The sequence below is a fragment of the Malus sylvestris genome, chromosome 13, assembly GCF_916048215.2.
Source record: "Malus sylvestris chromosome 13, drMalSylv7.2, whole genome shotgun sequence".
Lineage (NCBI taxonomy): Eukaryota > Viridiplantae > Streptophyta > Magnoliopsida > Rosales > Rosaceae > Malus > Malus sylvestris.
In genome coordinates this window covers 43,060,684-43,068,183 of record NC_062272.1, presented here as the reverse complement: position 1 = coordinate 43,068,183, position 7,500 = coordinate 43,060,684, and the positions used below count along the sequence as shown (strand labels likewise).

Here is a 7,500-nt window from a genome sequence, read left to right as displayed (position 1 = left end):
CATGTCAAATGTCGACCATGGCATGCCAATGACATGCCAAGCCTCGCAAAATGTCGACCATGGCATGTCCATGACATGCCAAGCCTCGCAAAATGTCGACCATGGCATGTCCATGGCATGCCAATGACATGTCAAGACTCGCAAAATGTCGACCGTGGCATGCCAATGACATGCCAAGACTCGCAAAATGTCGACCATGGCATGTCCATGGCATGCCAATGACATGTCAAGACTCGCAAAATGTCGACCGTGGCATGCCAATGACATGTCAAGACTCGCAAAATGTCGACCGTGGCATGCCAATGACATGCCAAGCCTCGCAAAATGTCGACCATGGCATGTCCATGGCATGCCAATGACATGCCAATGACATGTCAAGACTCGCAAAATGTCGACCATGGCATGTCCATGGCATGCCAATGACATGTCAAGACTCGCAAAATGTCGACCGTGGCATGCCAATGACATGCCAAGACTCGCAAAATGTCGACCGTGGCATGCCAATGACATGTCAAGCCTCGCAAAATGTCGACATTGGCATGTCAAATGTCGACCATGGCATGCCAATGACATGCCAAGCCTCGCAAAATGTCGACCATGGCATGCCAATGACATGTCAAGACTCGCAAAATGTCGACCGTGGCATGCCAATGACATGCCAAGCCTCGCAAAATGTCGACCATGGCATGTCCATGGCATGCCAATGACATGTCAAGACTCGCAAAATGTCGACCGTGGCATGCCAATGACATGCCAAGCCTCGCAAAATGTCGACATTGGCATGTCAAATGTCGACCATGGCATGCCAATGACATGCCAAGCCTCGCAAAATGTCGACCATGGCATGTCCATGACATGCCAAGCCTCGCAAAATGTCGACCATGGCATGTCCATGGCATGCCAATGACATGTCAAGACTCGCAAAATGTCGACCGTGGCATGCCAATGACATGCCAAGACTCGCAAAATGTCGACCATGGCATGTCCATGGCATGCCAATGACATGTCAAGACTCGCAAAATGTCGACCGTGGCATGCCAATGACATGTCAAGACTCGCAAAATGTCGACCGTGGCATGCCAATGACATGCCAAGCCTCGCAAAATGTCGACCATGGCATGCCAATGACATGCCAATGACATGTCAAGACTCGGAAAATGTCGACCATGGCATGTCCATGGCATGCCAATGACATGTCAAGACTCGCAAAATGTCGACCGTGGCATGCCAATGACATGCCAAGACTCGCAAAATGTCGACCGTGGCATGCCAATGACATGTCAAGCCTCGCAAAATGTCGACATTGGCATGTCAAATGTCGACCATGGCATGCCAATGACATGCCAAGCCTCGCAAAATGTCGACCATGGCATGCCAATGACATGTCAAGACTCGCAAAATGTCGACCGTGGCATGCCAATGACATGCCAAGCCTCGCAAAATGTCGACCATGGCATGTCCATGGCATGCCAATGACATGTCAAGACTCGCAAAATGTCGACCGTGGCATGCCAATGACATGTCAAGCCTCGCAAAATGTCGACATTGGCATGTCAAATGTCGACCATGGCATGCCAATGACATGCCAAGCCTCGCAAAATGTCGACCATGGCATGCCAATGACATGTCAAGACTCGCAAAATGTCGACCGTGGCATGCCAATGACATGCCAAGCCTCGCAAAATGTCGACCATGGCATGTCCATGGCATGCCAATGACATGTCAAGACTCGCAAAATGTCGACCGTGGCATGCCAATGACATGTCAAGACTCGCAAAATGTCGACATTGGCATGTCAAATGTCGACCATGGCATGCCAATGACATGCCAAGCCTCGCAAAATGTCGACCATGGCATGTCCATGACATGCCAAGCCTCGCAAAATGTCGACCATGGCATGTCCATGGCATGCCAATGACATGTCAAGACTCGCAAAATGTCGACCGTGGCATGCCAATGACATGTCAAGACTCGCAAAATGTCGACCATGGCATGTCCATGGCATGCCAATGACATGTCAAGACTCGCAAAATGTCGACCGTGGCATGCCAATGACATGTCAAGACTCGCAAAATGTCGACCGTGGCATGCCAATGACATGCCAAGCCTCGCAAAATGTCGACCATGACATGTCCATGGCACGCCAATGACATGTCAAGACTCGGAAAATGTCGAGCATGGCATGCCAATGACATGCCAAGCCTCGCAAAATGTCGACATTGGCATGTCAAATGCCGACCATGGCATGCCAATGACATGCCAAGCCTCGCATCTTGGCACTAAAAAAACTCGCTGCTAGCCTCGCCACTAGCCTCGCTTCCTGTCGACAGCAAGCGAGGCTAGCGCCCACTCTGACATGTCAAATTGCACAGCAGGCATGTCGAAACGCGTCGAAAATCTACAAACAATGTCAAGTCCCATTTTTATTGATAATTTCCCCGCACAACCCGCACCATATAGTTAGTATATGATTTTTAGAAGGTCCTTGAACTTACGGATTTGAAAAATCTCCACCGATTTTTTTTTACGATTTTCCCAATTTCCCGACTTCAAAAAATAAAATAAAATACTTGCCATGCTCAACAAAGTCTGAATTTTTTTCTGAAAATCCCTTGCATCTATATGTACATCCCTGCAAAAAATCTCGTTCAAATTCCAAGCCATGATTAAATCATGGCCCAATATGACTCCTCGCGAAAACTGATGTCTCCTCCTGGCAGTGCCATAACAGCATAATATGCTATATAGGGGGGTGGTGCTCCCTGCATGTCAAAAATCCCAAGCATGGCATGCAGGCTGCACCATCGGTCTAGGGATGACATTCCCGCACATCATCACGTGTTGCCTCGGTATATATGATGTGTCGGGTTTGGGACATTCCCGCCCATGGTGGCGGCGACGGTGGCGGTCCCCCTCCGCCGCCGCCGCCACCATGGGTGCGTTTTCAAAATTTTTTTTTTTTTTTTTTAAATTTTTTCAAATGTTTTGAAATGTTTTGAAATGTTTTCAAACAAAACAAAAATGTTTTCGTTTTCAAAATTAAAAGGGGGACAAAATGGTTTTAAGCGGGGTGGAAAAAACGTTTTGAAAAATAGCGGGTTGGGAAAAATGTTTTCTCTTTAAACTTTTGGGTTGGGTTTGTTTTCTTTTGCTTGGGAGCGGGTGGGTGTTTTTCTCGACATGCATGTTTTCAACCCTCGGTTGCCCTCGGATTGTTGGATATTAGGGAGGGTTCGGCTTTGGATGAACCAATGCGCAGGCTTCTCCTAGGCGTGTTAGTGGGCGCACGGCAATGCAGTCCATGGACGTTTGTTTTCCGACGGGCTCGCCCAGTTCACTAGCATGTCGAAGATTTGTCTTCGCGGCGGCGATGAAGAAGTTTGTCCCTCTCTTTCGGTTGTCCCTGTTGCGGAGCTTTGTAATCAGCAATGCTCGGGCTTGTTCTTGGCAATGCTAGTGTCGGTTCGGCTTAGTGTGGTCCGAAAGGGCCCTCGTAGTGCACTAGCATGTTTGAGTGCGGGTTCGTGCGGCGGTGGTGAAGAAGCTTGTCCCTCGTTTGACGGTCAAGAGGGGTTCGAAAACAAAGTTCGTGCTTGTTCTAGGCGTGCATAGATAAGGGGTTGGTGCTATGTGTTAGGTCCTTCCCAACCCACGTTGCATGTCGAAAGCGAGTTCGTGCGGCGTCGACGAAGCTTCTCGGTAGCCGTTGAACCATTCGGTCGTACCTGTTGCCTTCGTATGTGTTTTCATGCCTAGCGGTGCGGCTCGGCTCCTACCCGGTGTATCTGCACTCGAGACGCGTCCCTTTGTTGGGATAGTCGAGACGTGTTTTTCGTTGGGCGGTGCTGGGTTTGGCTAACGCGACGGCGTATGAGTGGTAATTGGGTTGTATTCGACGGCAGGCTCCGTGCTTCGGCATCGAACTGTCGTCTCGTACCCCGCTTCATTGACGCGTCAAGATTCGTCCTGCGCGCAAGATGGGTTTCTGTTTTGGCTACCTATTGCGAAGGAATGCTGCCTCTCGTCGTCCCTTTCCTCCTCTTGCTGGCCTTGCCGGCGGGAGGACGACATCGTGGCGGTGCTCGTGTCCCGGACGAGCCGCACTCGTTGCGGTGCAGTTTCGGTGCTCGAGTTTCCGGTCGACATCTCGGATGCGGAACGCTGAAGGGGCGGTGGGTCTTTACGGCCTCCGACCGTCCGATCGAAGCCTTGTCGCTTGATGCGTACGACTGTCGTGCCCGTCGCGAGCCGTCGACCGTCAAGGTCGTCTGTCTCGTGCGGCGCCGGCGTCGAAGAGGAATGCTACCTGGTTGATCCTGCCAGTAGTCATATGCTTGTCTTAAAGATTAAGCCATGCATGTGTAAGTATGAACAAATTCAGACTGTGAAACTGCGAATGGCTCATTAAATCAGTTATAGTTTGTTTGATGGTACCTGCTACTCGGATAACCGTAGTAATTCTAGAGCTAATACGTGCAACAAACCCCGACTTCTGGAAGGGACGCATTTATTAGATAAAAGGTCGACGCGGGCTCTGCCCGTTGCTCTGATGATTCATGATAACTCGACGGATCGCACAGCCATCGTGCTGGCGACGCATCATTCAAATATCTGCCCTATCAACTTTCGATGGTAGGATAGTGGCCTACCATGGTGGTGACGGGTGACGGAGAATTAGGGTTCGATTCCGGAGAGGGAGCCTGAGAAACGGCTACCACATCCAAGTGTCACGGGCCGCATGTTAAAAACAAAGAAAATGCCCAAGACATCATATATCTAAGCCCATGAAGCCATGTCTTCATGGAAGCTTCTGGAACGTCCCGGAGAAATCAAGAACGTGGCGGAGCATTCAAGATAATCTAGGGCATTCCGGAACATTCCACACAAGTGTACATATTTAAGCCTCACCTAGAATAATCTAGATTAGGCAAGTTGTATCTAGAACTATGCTAGATATTTTTGGATATAAGTAGGGGATTCTAGAACCCTCCATTGAGGAGGTGACTTAGGCCTATAAATAGGAGGCAAGGCCATTTGGCCAAACCATCCAAGAATCCAAGAATTGTAAGCAATTGTAAAGCTCTCTTAACTTTCAATACAAAACTTCCTTTCTCCCATCTTCTAAGTGATCTTAGCATTCTCCAAGCTATCTTAGCTTTCTTTGTGATTCAATCCGGGGAAGCGAGGCTTCGAAGGCTTACTTAGCTTGTTCATCGAGGTATTCAAGTCTAAGTGCCGCACGGGCGGAAGGCTTAAAGAGTCATCCCGTGACAGCTGGTATCAGAGCCAAGCTCGTGAATCACTTGAAGGAAAGTAGGATATGGCAAGTGGAGAGATGGTGTCCGGAGTCTCCGACCTAAGGGAGCGTACTGCCGAGGTCCAAGACGTTGCCAAGAGCAAGCCAAAGTTAAAGGACTTGCAAGCATCGATGGAGACCATGGAAGAGCGACTCGAGAAGGTGGAACGAACCATACTCGAGTTCGATACTCGACTTGATGAGGACGTTGTCGACAAGGAGGAAATCCAAACCATGGTGGACAATGGTAAGGATGAATTGCGTGGCTTGGTGGAAGGGCTGCGAGATGAGCTCCTTGGCGCTCTCAACACCATGGCAGACAAGATGCGGAGGGAAGTCCAGGTTCACCTTGACAACATAGAGGCAAGGTTTGTGGCACTTAAAGAAGAGATAAAGGACACAAGGGAACTCAAGGGAGATGTGGCGTTTTGTAAAGAAGCAGTCGTGAAGCAATTCGTGCAAGGGTCGAGGGAAATCAAGGCGTTGGACTCCAAGGTAATCGACTCCTTTAAACCCAAATCCTATAATGGGAAGAGGGAAGCAAAGGAGCTCGACACATTCGTGTGGAACGTGGAGCGATACTTCAAGTACCTGAAGCTTGAAGATGACGAGTCCAAAATCTCAACGGCAACCATGTTCTTAGCTGACAATGCCCTTATGTGGTGGCGTCGTCGGAGCATGGAGATTGAGCAAGGTACGTTCTCCCTCACCACTTGGGATGAATTTAAGAAAGATCTTATGTTGCACTTCTATCCCCAAAATGCCAAGTATGAAGCCAAGGAGAAACTAAGGTGGCTCAAGCAAACGGGGAGCGTCAAAGACTATGTCAACGCCTTCGTGAGCTTGTTATTCGAGGTGCCCAACATGTTAGAGGAAGACAAGCTCATGTACTTCATGAGTGGACTGCAAAATTGGGCAAAACTCGAACTACAAAGGAGACACGTGCAAACATTGTCTGATGCCATTGCCGCTGCCGAATCCTTGATTGAGTTTAAATCAAGCCACCAAGGTGATTCCAAGTCCACGGGGAAGAGGGGTAACCATGAGAGAAGTGGGGGAGAACATAAGCCGAAGGACAAGGCCGAGACAAGCAAACCGAAGGAGAAGAAAGCCGATAAGCATGACAAAGGCAAAGGTAAGTCTTGGCAACCCACTTGTTACCTATGCGACGGCCCTCACATGATGCGAGATTGCCCACAAAAGAAAGCCCTTAAGGCTATGGCCTTCAAGGAGGACAAGGCCGAGGAGAGTAACGATGCAACGATGGGATGCATCCGTCTACTGAATGCCATCCAGACAACCCTCCCACAACCTAAGGCTCAAGTTGGGGGAGGATCATTGTTCGTTGACGTCAAGACTGGTGACAAGACGACGCGTGTGTTGGTGGACACGGGAGCAACACACAACTTCATGACGTCGGAGGAAGCCACAAGGCTTGGCCTCCGAGTCACCAAGGAGCCCGGTAGCGTGAAGATGGTAAATTCCGCTGCCACCCCCATTGTTGGAGTTGCGCGCAATGTACACGTAGACATTGGCACATGGAAGGGAACAATCGACTTCACCGTAGTCAAGATGGACGACTATGGCGTAGTCATTGGGTTAGAGTTCATGGACAAGGTACGAGCCTTTCCCATTCCCTTCTACAATATTTTCTGTATCCTGGCCGACGGAAGACAACCTTGCCTAGTGCCATTGGAAAGGCAAGCCAAGAAGTGTACCCAGCACTTGTCGGCAATTCAATTTGCCAAGTCTTGGAAGAAAGGCGAGGCCACATTTCTTGCAACCCTAATGTTGAATGAAGGGGAGGAGAAGCACGGGCCTTTGCCGAAACAAGTGGAAGACGTCCTTGTGGAGTTTGCGGACGTGATGCCTAAGGAACTGCCAAAGAAGTTGCCACCAAGGAGAGAGGTCGACCATGCAATTGAGTTGGAGCCTGGTGCTAAGCCTCCCTCCAAATCACCTTATAGGATGTCGCCACCCGAGTTGGAGGAATTGAGGAAGCAACTCAACGAGCTGCTTGATGCTGGCTACATCCAACCCTCCAAGTCCCCATATGGTGCACCCGTCTTGTTCCAACGCAAGAAAGAAGGTAGCCTAAGGTTGTGCATCGACTATAGAGCATTGAACAAGATTACCATCAAGAACAAGTACCCACTTCCGTTGATCGCCGACTTATTCGATCAACTTGGTGAAGCAAGGTACTT

At 49.6% G+C, this 7,500-nt stretch overlaps 1 long non-coding RNA gene across 5 annotated transcripts in view; it reads right to left on the bottom strand.

The window, feature by feature from the left end:
• LOC126597266 (uncharacterized) overlaps positions 1-7,500 on the bottom strand; it is a 126,511-nt gene that overhangs the window by 72,802 nt on the left and 46,209 nt on the right. For 2 of the 5 annotated variants that reach the window (XR_007614192.1, XR_007614196.1), the window contains exon 1: positions 5,100-5,572. The exons of the other annotated variants lie outside the window; for them this stretch is intronic. This is a non-coding gene — a long non-coding RNA (uncharacterized LOC126597266). Of the gene's footprint in view, positions 1-5,099; positions 5,573-7,500 lie in introns of those variants that run through there. 5 annotated transcript variants of the gene reach the window in all.